The sequence below is a fragment of the Phoxinus phoxinus genome (genome assembly GCF_949152265.1).
Source record: "Phoxinus phoxinus genome assembly, chromosome: 22".
NCBI classification, from domain to species: domain Eukaryota; kingdom Metazoa; phylum Chordata; class Actinopteri; order Cypriniformes; family Leuciscidae; genus Phoxinus; species Phoxinus phoxinus.
Window position 1 is genome coordinate 146,790 of NC_136897.1, and position 13,211 is coordinate 160,000.

Below are 13,211 nucleotides of genomic sequence, written 5' to 3' on the forward strand. Positions count from 1 at the left end.
GCTCTGGTGGGATAATACAGGGAACAGCTCTGGTGTGATAATACAGGGAACAGCTCTGGTGGGATAATACAGGGAACAGCTCTGGTGGGATAATAAAGATGGAACAGCTCTGGTGTGATAATACAGGGAACAGCTCTGGTGGGATAATACAGGGAACAGCTCTGGTGTGATAATACAGGGAACAGCTCTGGTATGATAATACAGGGAACAGCTCTGGTGGGATAATGCAGGGAACAGCTCTGGTGGGATAATACAGGGAACAGCTCTGGTGGGATAATACAGGGAACAGCTCTGGTGTGATAATACAGGGAACAGCTCTGGTGGGATAATACAGGGAACAGCTCTGGTGGGATAATACAGGGAACAGCTCTGATGGGATAATACAGGGAACAGCTCTGGTGGGATAATACAGGGAACAGCTCTGGTGGGATAATACAGGGATAATACAGGGAACAGCTCTGGTGGGATAATAAAGATGGAACAGCTCTGGTGGGATAATACAGGGAACAGCTCTGGTGGGATAATACAGGGAACAGCTCTGGTGGGATAATACAGGGAACAGCTCTGGTGGGATAATAAAGATGGAACAGCTCTGGTGGGATAATACAGGGAACAGCTCTGGTGGGATAATACAGGGAACAGCTCTGGTGGGATAATACAGGGAACAGCTCTGATGGGATAATACAGGGAACAGCTCTGGTGTGATAATACAGGGAACAGCTCTGGTGGGATAATACAGGGAACAGCTCTGGTGGGATAATACAGGGAACAGCTCTGGTCTGATAATACAGGGAACAGCTCTGGTGGGATAATACAGGGAACAGCTCTGGTGGGATAATACAGGGAACAGCTCTGATGGGATAATACAGGGAACAGCTCTGGTGGGATAATACAGGGAACAGCTCTGGTGGGATAATACAGGGATAATACAGGGAACAGCTCTGGTGGGATAATACAGGGAACAGCTCTGGTCTGATAATACAGGGAACAGCTCTGGTGGGATAATACAGGGAACAGCTCTGGTGGGATAATACAGGGAACAGCTCTGGTGGGATAATGCAGGGAACAGCTCTGGTGTGATAATACAGGGAACAGCTCTGGTGGGATAATACAGGGAACAGCTCTGGTGGGATAATACAGGGAACAGCTCTGGTGGGATAATACAGGGAACAGCTCTGGTGGGATAATGCAGGGAACAGCTCTGGTGTGATAATACAGGGAACAGCTCTGGTGGGATAATACAGGGAACAGCTCTGGTGGGATAATACAGGGAACAGCTCTGGTGGGATAATACAGGGAACAGCTCTGGTGGGATAATACAGGGAACAGCTCTGGTGGGATAATACAGGGAACAGCTCTGGTGGGATAATACAGGGAACAGCTCTGGTGGGATAATACAGGGATAATACAGGGATAATACAGGGAACAGCTGTGGTGGGATAATACAGGGAACAGCTCTGGTGTGATAATACAGGGAACAGCTCTGGTGGGATAATACAGGGAACAGCTCTGGTGGGATAATACAGGGAACAGCTCTGGTGGGATAATACAGGGAACAGCTCTGGTGGGATAATACAGGGAACAGCTCTGGTGGGATAATACAGGGAACAGCTGTGGTGGGATAATACAGGGAACAGCTCTGGTGGGATAATACAGGGAACAGCTCTGGTGGGATAATACAGGGAACAGCTCTGGTGGGATAATACAGGGAACAGCTCTGATGGGATAATACAGGGAATGTATTATCATGAATGTTTCAATGCAGCTTCACAGCAATAAATTAACAGAATCAATGATGCAAGTTCAATAGTGCTGTTAACTCTAGAAGGACAACAGTCATTATTCAAGCTGATCTCAGAACTGATCATTGGTTCCAGATTAACTGTGAGATCTACTCAAAGCTTCTGTTAGTTGAGGCATTAAAGTCCCCCTGTGGGGAAAATCCCGCTTTTAATGTTGTTTATATGTGGTGTTTTTAATACGTTTTAAGAAAAACATGTGTAAGTTCATAAGTCGACAGCATTGCTGAGTATTTTCCCCTTAAAACTGCAGTGAACCAAAGACAGTCTCAAACACACGGTTTGAAATCGCTGGTGTTTCTGACGTCACAAACTACCTTGTAACCAATCAGATCAACGTGTGATCGTCCACCAGTGGATCTCTGAGTGAGTGAAGGCGGGGCTCATTTGTATATTTATATAACTGCGCATACTAAATGAGGCAAGGGTGTCGAGTTACATTCAAGATATGTTAAGGCATGAAGATTTTTTATCAAGGAAAAAGCATTTAATATGTGATTTTGGTGATGAGATTTAAGGGACAGGGTTGACTACATGGGAGTTTAAGCAGTGTGACCAATCATGCCCTTTTAGATCATGAATGTAGTGACTAAAGGTGTTATCACGTGTGTTTGTGGTTCAGTTTGAACATGTACAGTGAAACCAAAAGAGGGACAAGAGTTTCACGTCGGTATCTGCCGTCACCGGATGGTTTATACATTTTAATACATGTTAGGATATAGTTATGCCTTCAGAAAGTCAACATAGTTTGATTTTACATTATAAGCCTCAATGTTGTGAAGCTATAAGGTGGTATTATAGAAGTTAATGCTTCCATTTTCACAAATATCCTCTTTTTGTTTATTTTAAAAACTCTGGAAGTAGAGTGAACAGTTTAAGAGCATGAGAACAGGGGAATCTTTACTTCTGAATAACCGATCATGATGAAGAGAAAAGACTGAATCAGAATCAGAAACACTGGTGAACCCTGACCCCTAACCGCTGGTGAACCCTGACCCTAACCGCTGATGAACCCTGACCTGAACGCTGGTGAACCCTGACCCTAACCGCTGGTGAACCCTGACCCTAACCGCTGATGAACCCTGACCTGAACGCTGATGAACCCTGACCTGAACGCTGGTGAACCCTGACCCTAACCGCTGATGAACCCTGACCTGAACGCTGGTGAGCCCTGACCCTAACCGCTGGTGAACCCTGACCTGAACGCTGGTGAACCCTGACCGCTGATGAACCCTGACCCTAACCGCTGGTGAACCCTGACCCTAACCGCTGATGAACCCTGACCTGAACGCTGGTGAACCCTGACCCTAACCGCAGGTGAACCCTGACTACAACTATACTCAAATAATTTATATTTATTACAAAAATAATTACATTTATATACAATCCCAATCATAGATTTGAATGTTTTGCGATGCTGTTTGAGTGCACGCGCTGAAGCTGAAGAGAACGAGCACCGGGAAACTGAATAACTTTTCTAGCGGGTTATTTAACTCAACAAAACGCATCCTATAGGAGATTAATCAGATATTTATATTACAGAAACTTAATATTACGGCTTATATCTGCACAAAATGACGCGAATGCACAGAATGGTCAGAACGTGTAACCCCTGTTCTGGACACGCTATTCCCACAACAACGCGCAGAAACGCCAACTAAACCCAGAAAATTCACAACGTTTTATTATAATAGTGTTCTTATTATAATGTCACGTATATAACCCAAAAGTCCCAATCATAGTTATTAATGTGCATTGCTGTTTGAGCTGCGCGCGCTGGAGCTAAACATGATCACCTGTAAAATTAAGCGCTTTACTGCATCATTCATGCATTAACTCATCATGTGATTAATCATATTTGTTGGCATCCGTCTGTCTCTGGAGTAGTGTTGTCAAAAGACCCGGAACTTCGGTACCATTTCGGTACTAAAAAAATTAAATGGTTACGGTACCAGCTTTTCTTAAGTACCGGTAGTACCAAAGAGTATAGAAGTTCTTTGGTGGTAAACGAAGTATCGGATTAATCCGGTTCTTGATGCGCTGTCCCAACGGTGCACAGTTGCGTCCTCTTTATAAACACACTGAGACACGGCGACCGGCGGCGCTGCTAATGCGGTGGCTCTGAAATCACTTGTTGACAAGAAACATTGCCGTTCACATAGCGCGTTTTTTGCGCGTGCTAATTCGTTTTCCAGGCGCGCCTCTGTTCATGGTTGCATAGCAACGGCAGACGCAACGGGAAAGCACGCGCTTGTGGAAAGGAGAAAGCGGTGCAAACTGATGACGAGGAGCTTTACTACTAGATATATTCATTGAGATGAGAAATAAAACGCCGCCCTGTACAGCTATGATCAGCTGTTCGGCCGAGCTTTCCATGTCCACGTTGTTACGGAAAGGCCGCTGGTTTTTGTCACATGACCTGTTGAGATGCTTCTATTATAAGCCGCGCGCCTACATTTGAAGTAGCGATATGTGAACGGCCCCTAAAGTGGGATCGTGTGCGGTTGTATCTAGTTTAAAAGGCCTTTTAAATATGAACGCAGTTTTTGGATTAAATAAAAGGACAGTCAAGTCAAATAAAACACGTTTTATTTCCTGTTTAGTTGGTAACACTACATTAAGATACCATTCATTAACATTACTTAATGCCTTATCTAACATCATTGAGTGAACAATATATTTTTACAACATTAATGTATGTTTGTGAATGTTATTTAATACAAACACTTGATTGTTCATGAACAGATAAAACTTTTGATTTTAAAAATGTATTAGTAGGCTACATTTTTAAAACACCCCAAGGAGAATAATTGCTTCAGTGTATAACTATTGTTAGGTCATTTTATCTAATGTTATCTAACAAATGGATATACACTTTAATATATGTTAATTTAATCTAAATTAGCTTTGGTACCGAAATTGGTACCGAGAACAGTGGATTTTCACAGGTATCGGTACCGAATACTGAAATTTTGGTACCGTGACAACACTACTCTGGAGACAATGGAGTATGCGTCAAGGTGGTTGGTTTGTGGTTAGTTTGCAGCTCCTGCTGTGACTGTACAGTCCGATTTTGGAGCGGCAAGCTCTGTTACAGTTGCTGCAGGTGTAGTATGTGCCTGGGTCTGGGTCTGGGTCAGCTGGTGCAACCCTCTGCCGTCTGCGCTTTCTCCGCTCTTCCCACTCGTACTCCCTTTTCTTCTCAGACACCTTGATGCCTGCTTTGACAGCTTGCCTCCATCTGCAGCTTCTGCTTCCCAAACTGCTGGATTGACGTTGCCTGCCTTCAAGTCTCGTTTACAAACGTCTTTGTAGCGAAGAACGTAGCAAGCTCGCTGATCTTTGGGTATGCGACCATCCTAAATGCGACTGACATGGCCTAGCCAGCGCAGGCGTTTCTGGGAGAGTAATGCAAACATGCTTGGTATTTCCGCCTGGGCCACGACGTCCTTGTTTGGGACACGGTCTTGATTTTCCTGAGCAGCACAGCTGGAATGAGTTGAGTCTGCGTTTTTGCCGGGAGTACAGGGTCCATGGTTCACTACCATAGAGTTCTGAGCACGCAAGCTTGATACACCCTCATCTTGGTGTGGGTTGTCAGCATGGAATTCTCCCAAACTCTCTTTGCTAGGCGGGCCACAGCTGCTGCTGCCTTCCCAATCCGAGTGTTTAGCACGCCATCCAGGGAGAGGTTGCTGGAGATGGTAGAGCCAAGGTAGGTAAAGCTATCTACCACTTCGGGGGTGTAGTCAGCAATGGAGATATTCGGATGCTGCTAACATCTTGGCCCATTATGTTGGTCTTTTTGAGACTGATAGTGAGGCCGAAATCTCTACAAGCATCCGCAAAGCGGTTGATGAGTTGTTGTAGGGCTTCCTCAGAGTGAGCAGTCAGGGCAGCATCATCTGCGAAAAGCATCTCCTGTATCAGAACCTTCCGCACCTTGGTCCTTGCTCGGAGGCGTGCAGTGTTGAACAGGTTTCCATCGGTTCGAGTGTGGAGGTATATGCCCTCTTCTGATTTGCTAAAGGCAATGGTTCAGCAGCAAGGAAAAGAAGACGCCGAAGAGCACTGGAGCGAGTACGCAGCTCTTCCTCACTCCGCCTCTAATAGGGAATGGGTCCGAGGAAGAGCCATCGTACCGGACAAGGCCTTGCACATCATCATGAAAAGAGATGATGATCCTCTGGAGCTTGTGGGGGCATCCTATCCTTTGCAGTAGGGGAAGAGGCCTTTAGTCAAGTCGATAAAGGCAATGAACAATGGTCGCCTCTGCTCACAACATTTCTCTTGTAACTGCCTTAGTGAGAATATCATGTCAACTGTTGATCTCCCTTCTCTGAATCCACACTGAGCTTCAGGATATACGCGTTCTGCTAGTGACTGTTCGGGCAAAGGCTTTCCCAACTATGCTGAGAAGGGATATTCCATGGTAGTTGTTACAGTGTCTACGGCCTCCTTTGTTTTTATAGAGAGTGATGATGGTGGCGTCACGCATGTCCTGGGGCACTGCTCCTTCTTCCCAGCACTGTAACAAGAGCTCATGCAAATGGAGAAGAAGAACGGTCTTCTTCCCAGCCTTGATGACCTCTGCAGGAATACCATCGCTGCCTGGTGTTGCAGGCTAGAGAGTCGATGGCCTTAAAAAGTTATTCCATAGAAGGGAGAGCATCTAGTTCATTCATGACAGGCAGGAGGTTGGTGTTCTCAACTGCTGAGGTGGTGCTGGTGTTTTCTCTTCCATAGAGTCCCTGGTAATGTTCCACCCATCTCTCCATCCCGATCTGTTATAATGTCACCCGAGGAGGACTTCAGGGTTGCGACCTTGGTAACGCTTGGGCCGAAGGCCTTCTTCATGCCATCATACATGGCACGGATGTTACCACAGTCAGCTGAGAGTTGGATGCACTGACAAATATTTAACCAATAGTCGTTGGCGCAGCGTTGAGCAATCCGTTGGGCATCATTTCTGGCTTTCCTGAGAGCCGCGAGTGTCTTCTCTGATGGCTCCCTTTTGTAGCTGATCAGAGCTGCTCTCTCGGCTGCGATGACTGGCTCAAGTTCCACGATTCCTGCTTCAAAACCAATCCGGGTTCTGCCTCTCTTTCTTCCCAAAGGTGTCCATGGCAGAGTTAAAGATGGCGTCACGGATATGATTCCATCTTTCTTCTGCCCGTTGGGCAGTTTCTGAGGGCGAATCGCTCACACAGATCTGGGATTGTTGTCCTTGCTGTATTGATGCGTGGGCATCCTTTCTGCTTCGATCGGTGGATCCGATTCGTTTGAAGGCGCACCTTGCTGCAAACTAGTGAATGGTCGGTGTCACAGTCAGCGCTGTGATAGCTGTGTGTAATGAGAACACTATTCAGTGAGGCTCTTCTGGTGATAATGAGGTCCAGCTGATGCCAGTGATGGGATCTTGTGTGTCGCCAGGATACCCTGTGGTCAGGCTTGGTGGAGAAGAATGTGTTGGTTATACAGAGGTCATGGTAGGAGCATTTCTGCCTCGCTAGTGGGGTCCAGAAGAGTGTGAAGAACCACATTTGGGGGGGGGATTAATCATATACACAAAATAAACATATTATTGATATATACACAAAATAAACATATTATCGAACTGACTGTGCTTGTCATGAAGGCTTGACTCCATATACGACGCGCACTATCTGCCACAATGCGCTCATCGCGCTGAAACACTGGCGAACAAGAATCCATGACATTCTTTTACAGTCGTGTTCTCATTATAATCTTATGAAGCCTATGTGACAGATTTGTGCTGCACGTTGCACTTAACTATCTTCCTTTTCAAAGTGATTCTATCATGGTGAACAGTGCGCATCTGAAGTGTCTCAGCTGAAGTAAATGAATTCATTATCTATCAGCTTTAATATATCGGTCTAATTTTCTTATCGGCCGATATCGATATGTGGTCGATATATTGTGCATCCCTATGAACAACATTATGAATTACCAATCTTATAGTGAAGTAAAAATTGTCCATTATTGTCTTAAATCTCCAAAAGCTAAATATAAACACAGACAGACTAGAGTAATGATGCTGAAAATCACAGGAATAAATTATATTTTACAATATATTGATATAGAACACGGCTGTTTTAAATTGTAATAATATTTCACATTCTTACTGTATTTTTGATTGAATAAATGCAGTCTTGGTGAGCAGAAGAGAGTGTAATGTATGAAGAATAACACATTTTAAGAATCTATTTAATTTTAGGGACAAATGATGATTATTGAGCTTCTAATGATATTTATTTCCGAAAACATTGTTTTTTTTTTATTCATTCATTCAAATAAAAAAATGTAGATTCATTCATTGCTATAGGAGAGGAAGAATTTTCTAAACTCATTAATTCATCTAAATCAACAAGACCCTCTTCTTAATATCATTAATTCATCTTAAAACTTTTAAGCTGGATATGATTAAATCGCTTTTTTCAAAAAACGCAACTTGATCCTACAAAACTAGTCAATTACAGGCCGATCTCTAATCTGCCTTTTCTGTCAAAGATATTAGAAAAAGCAGTATCCTCACAACTGTGTTCCTTTCTTGAAAGAAATTATATCAGCGAGGATTTTCAGTCCGGATTTAGACCGTACCATAGAGTAGGGATGGCGAAAACTAAAAAAATTCTTGACCGACCACCGAGCCTCATTAGCCGGTTGAAACCGGTTAACCGATTAGTTTAAAATATGCTACGCTATTTGAAATAACAGCCATCTCGAGCCGCGCCTGCAATTTCACAACTCTGTCGCATCTCTCCGCCGCTCTGCCTCCCGCTCACACACACACACACACACACACACACACACACACACACACACACACACACGGCGCCGGCGCCGCCCTTCCACTCACGTCACTTTTTTAAAATCCCCAACAGCGTGAAACATGAGTCCCGCAAACGCGGCGCCGAGGAGCTTGTATGTAATCGGCGGACAAATGGCTCCTTAGTTTCGAAATGGTTTGGGTACAAGGTGATCGCGTTGAAAATAAAGGCGTTTGTCTAGCGTTAGAAGCTCATTTGAAACATTGCCGCGGCTCATTTAAGAAAATGACAGCTCCGAACCGAAGAGACGCCACTTTAGTTTGAGGTAGTACTAACAATAATAAAGAAAGATGATGATCATCACCTTATCTGTTACCACTGAAATGTATGTATTTTCATATTTAAGCGCTGTATCACACAAGTTGCAACTTACGTTACATCTGTGTCATTCTGTTTGGTGAAATGGTCCCACACACACTACTATTTTCTGCACGCTTCCTCCTGTCGTCTGCCCTGGCTCTAACCTCGAGTGTGTGTTAGCCTGTAGCCTTTACTTTTCGCAAACCTTGTGAGCGCGCGAACCCAAACGCTGTGACCTCGCGCCAAATGTTTTCATTGGTTTATTAAGTACAAACAGGCGAGTTATGAAAAATTGAGTGAGAGGGATTTGTTCACTTCACACAAAAATATCATATCTTGGAATGTGACGGCTAACTGTAGTAGCGTTTAGTCCACAGTCTATAATAGACTAATTTAGAGATCACTTTTTTTTTTTTTTAACCGACTACCAACAACTTTGATCGGTTAACGTTGATACGGTCAACCATCGGTCAAACGGTCATCGGTTAACATCCCTACCATAGAGACAGCTCTCGTTAGAGTCACACATGATTTGCTCTTATCATCCGATCGTGGTTGTATCTTTCTATTAGTATTACTGGATCTTAGTGCTGCATTTGACACCATTGACCACAACATCCTTTTAAATAGACTCGAACATTATGTTGGCATAAGTGGAATTGCACTAGCATGGTTTAAATCACTTATCTGACCGTTATCAGTTTGTAGCAGTAAATGAAGAGATGTCTTATCGATCACAAGTTCAGTATGGCGTACCACAAGGCTCAGTACTAGGACCGCTACCGCGATATCGCCATGATTAGCATAGAATATGCCACCTTTACATTCACATTACATTACGTTGTACACCGCGGCACCGGCCGCCTCCACTGTGGTTTTGCTATTGTAAACGTCTGCTCTGCTCATCCAGCACGAGCTGCAGTTGCACACAGCAGGACTCAGTTCACTGATCGCGTTACGATGGCGGAGGATTTGTTGCGCAACAGAGTCGATCTGAGATGTCTTAGGGCGGTTCACACAGTACGTGTTTTTCCATTCCAGTGCGGTACTTTTCCATTGTTTTTCTATGTAAACGCACTAGACGGATGTGTAACCTTGCGCTCCCGTCTTGCATCTTTTGCAGCGTCTCGCGCATGACACAGCGTTCTAAAAACGCGGCGCTCAAGTTAAAATCAGTTCCCCATTCCACTGCCAGCGTATCGCATGTTACACAGCAAACACACCTTCTGTGTGAATGCCCCTTATCTTGTAGAACGCGCGCTCAGCACCGCCACTACGGAGTGAAAGTAAACACGATGCACGCAAATTAGACCGTATACAATAGCCCGTCTCCCAGTATCAAACCCCGTCTCCCAGTATCAAACCCCGTCTCCCAGTATCAAACCCCGTCTCCCAGTATCAAACCCCGTCTCCCAGTATCAAACCCCGTCTCCCAGTATCAAACCCCGTCTCCCAGTATCAAACCCCGTCTCCCAGTTTCAAACCCGTCTCCCAGTATCAAACCCCGTCTCCCAGTATCAAACCCCGTCTCCCAGTATCAAACCCGTTTCCCAGTATCAAACCCGTCTCCCAGTATCAAACCCCGCCTCCCGATATCAAACCCCGCCTCCCGATATCAAACCCCGCCTCCCGATATCAAACCCCGCCTCCCGATATCAAACCCCGCCTCCCAGTATCAAACCCCGTCTCCCGATATCAAACCCCGCCTCCCAATATCAAACCCCGCCTCCCAGTATCAAACCCCGCCTCCCAGTATCAAACCCCGTCTCCCAGTATCAAACCCCGTCTCCCAGTATCAAACCCCGTCTCCCAGTATCAAACCCCGTCTCCCAGTATCAAACCCCGTCTCCCAGTATCAAACCCCGTCTCCCAGTATCAAACCCCGTCTCCCAGTATCAAACCCCGTCTCCCAGTATCAAACCCCGTCTCCCAGTATCAAACCCCGTCTCCCAGTATCAAACCCCGTCTCCCAGTATCAAACCCCGTCTCCCAGTATCAAACCCCGTCTCCCAGTATCAAACCCCGTCTCCCAGTATCAAACCCCGTCTCCCAGTATCAAACCCCGTCTCCCAGTATCAAACCCCGTCTCCCAGTATCAAACCCGTCTCCCAGTATCAACACCGTCTCCCAGTATCAAACCCCGTCTCCCAGTATCAAACCCGTCTCCCAGTATAAAACCCGTCTCCCAGTATAAAACCCGTCTCCCAGTATCAAACCCCGTCTCCCAGTATCAAACCCCGTCTCCCAGTATCAAACCCGTCTCCCAGTATCAACCCCGTCTCCCAGTATCAAACCCGTCTCCCAGTATAAAACCCGTCTCCCAGTATAAAACCCCGTCTCCCAGTATCAAACCCCGTCTCCCAGTATCAAACCCCGTCACCCAGTATCAAACCCCGTCTCCCAGTATCAAACCCCGTCTCCCAGTATCAAACCTGTCTCTGGACGGTGTAGTTGTGGCTCTGTCTCTGTTTGCACTTTGAACACAGAGAGAGTTGGCCTACTTTGAGTATGGTTGCACTTGCACTTAATTATTGTTTGCACTAATAAGACTAAGAAAAACTGTTTTTATTTATATTTTCAATTTGTGGAAAGTAGTTTAATTTGGAGGTCACACACAGCCTCAGGCCATGTCCACACGGACACGGGTATTTTTATAACCGGAGTTTTTCCTCCTGCGTTTTTGAAAAAAATCTCAGTCTACATGAAAACGCAAAAACACGCTATCAAGCGCCGTCAAGAGCATTCCACACCAGCAGGCGGCGGTATAACCCTAACCGTAAAGCCACGTTGGCCAATCAGAAGCCGTCAGCGGCGCACAATCTGACGTCAAACACAGCGGATAACGGCGCACACTTTGACGTCGCAAGGCAAAAACTCCGGTCGTCTACACGACAACACAGCAACCGGCGCGTCTGCAGATCCTCACCCTGGCAGTGACCTGACGCTGCGTCTCCGTGTGGACGAACGGGCAACCGCGTACAAAAAGTCACGGTTATAAAAATACCCGTGTTCGTGTGGACAAGGCCTCAGTCAGAAGTTCTGGAAGCTCATAATGTAGACCCGTGAAGAGACCGTGTGAAATCACACTCGAGAGAAGCCAGTCAGAGGAGTTTGTGGTCAAACCTTTACAGTGCTTCTATATTGCTGTATTTCAGTGTATTTGATCATTCATACTCAAAGTAGAACTGGAGTGACATTCATTACAAGATGATTTAGTTAAAACATTTCAAGATGCACCTGCAGACGATTTTTCCAGCCATGAATTTTGTCATTGAGGTTTTCTATCAAATATTGTGCAAAAATCTCGTGTCGTCTCGTGAGATAAGGGTCTCGTCACACAGTTTACCAGTTCATAAAGACTCACTGAAAAGGTGTGTATATATTGGTTTACTGTTAGTTGTAACGAGTGTGTGTGTGTACTTCGCTGTGTGGATGAGAGGGAGAGAGAGAGTTTATGGATAAGACTTCATGCGCACTTCTTATGCTGTGTTTATTCTTACAGTTCTGCAGTGAAACTAACGCTTCATCTGTTGTGTGATGTACAATACACTTCACTGAACTCTTCAGTATATTCTGCTCATCGTTCAGACGGGGTTCACCTCAGCAGGCTTGTGTTAATAGTGGAGCAGATGCATATATTAGTTATAAACGTAATTAAAATAAACACCTGTTCTATCTCTGTTCAGCAGATATCCTCTAGCTCTGTGGGCATTACTGTCCGACTCGAACACCGCTACTGCGAGTTTCTGTTATGATATGATCATCGTTCTGTGAGATGAGACTGTCCGGCTCTGAGGCGCTGGTTAGGCTCCGCCCCCTGTGCGTGGAACCGCATCTCATTAAAAGAGACACACTAAACTGTGTTTTTCTCAGCCCCAAAAAATGACGATTTAAACATGCTGTAAAACATGATCTGTGGGGGATTTGAGCTAAACCTTCACACACACACACACACACACACACACACACACACACACACACACACTGGGGACATCAGAGACTTATCTTACATCTTGAGAAAAGGGGCGTAATAGGAGCGCTTTAAAGCGCTGTATAACTGAAGGAGACTTGACTTTTCTATTATTTTACACATAATTTAGTATAATTAATACGCTATTTTCATCATGGGGACCGACATTTTGTCCCAACAAAGTAGAACAACTTCAGATTTAACTGTTGGTCATGAACCACAACCTCTCGCAATTAAAATGGGCCTTTATATTTAATAAATATACATATTTTCTCAGACATATGACATAAG

At 45.1% G+C, this 13,211-nt stretch overlaps 1 protein-coding gene across 2 annotated transcripts in view; it reads right to left on the reverse strand.

Moving 5' to 3' along the window:
• The window catches only part of mettl1 (methyltransferase 1, tRNA methylguanosine), a 62,802-nt gene that overhangs the window by 45,632 nt on the left and 3,959 nt on the right, over positions 1-13,211 (reverse strand). The window lies entirely within an intron of this gene.